Raw genomic sequence first — 768 nt, 5'->3', positions numbered from 1 at the left:
TGGCTTTCAAAGCCACCGGCCCCCCCCTGGCATTTTATTTCCGGTAGGCACAGAAAATGTCAGTCATTTTGTTTTCTGGGGGGGAAGGGGGTGGCGCTTTCCTCTCCCTGCTGGCACGGATCCGGGGCTGGGGAGCTGGGCGGGAGGCGCCCCAAGTGGGAGGGGGCTTTGGGGGTGGGGGCCAGGAAAAGTTTTTGGGTGGCTGATGAAGTGCAGAGAGAAAGGGAGGGGGAAGGGTGGGGGTTAAGCCTCTGTTGCTGTTGGTGGCTGGGGCTTTGGAGGGGCATAGAGAGAGGTTGTGCGTGTGTGCGCGGTGTGGAGCAGCACTGACAGAGACTCAGGAAGTCACAGCAGAGGTTTGGGGTGGTTGTGAGGGTTGTGCGTGTGAGAGAGAGGTGGCTGGGAGGCCTGGTGTGTGTGTATGAGGGGTTGTGTGTGTGTATGAGGGGGTTGTGTGTGTAGCAGACGCAGAAAATGAGGAAGTCACAGCAGAGGTTTGGGATGGTTTGGAGGGGTTATGTGTATGGTGTGTGAGAGGGGTTGTATGTGTGAGAGTGTAGCAGCAGCAGAGAATCAGGAAGTCGCAGTAGAGGTTTGGGGTGGTTGTGTGTGTGAGGTGGCTGGAAGGGCTGGTGCGTGTGTGAGGCTGTGTGTGTGTGTAGCAGCAGAGAATCAGGCAGTTGCAGCAGAGGTTTGGGGTGGTTGTGAGGGTGCGTGTGTGTGGCGGCAGCAGAGAATCAGGAAGTCCCAGTAGGCAGAGACAGGCGC

General features: G+C 57.9%; 1 protein-coding gene across 1 annotated transcript in view; it reads left to right on the top strand.

The window, feature by feature from the left end:
• SMARCA2 (SWI/SNF related, matrix associated, actin dependent regulator of chromatin, subfamily a, member 2) overlaps nucleotides 1-768 on the top strand; it is a 223,346-nt gene that overhangs the window by 980 nt on the left and 221,598 nt on the right. The window lies entirely within an intron of this gene.

The sequence above is a fragment of the Gavialis gangeticus genome, unplaced genomic scaffold, assembly GCF_001723915.1.
Source record: "Gavialis gangeticus isolate Ggan-Ray unplaced genomic scaffold, GavGan_comp1, whole genome shotgun sequence".
Taxonomy (NCBI): Eukaryota; Metazoa; Chordata; order Crocodylia; family Gavialidae; genus Gavialis; species Gavialis gangeticus.
This window is presented reverse-complemented; position numbering and strand designations above follow the sequence as displayed.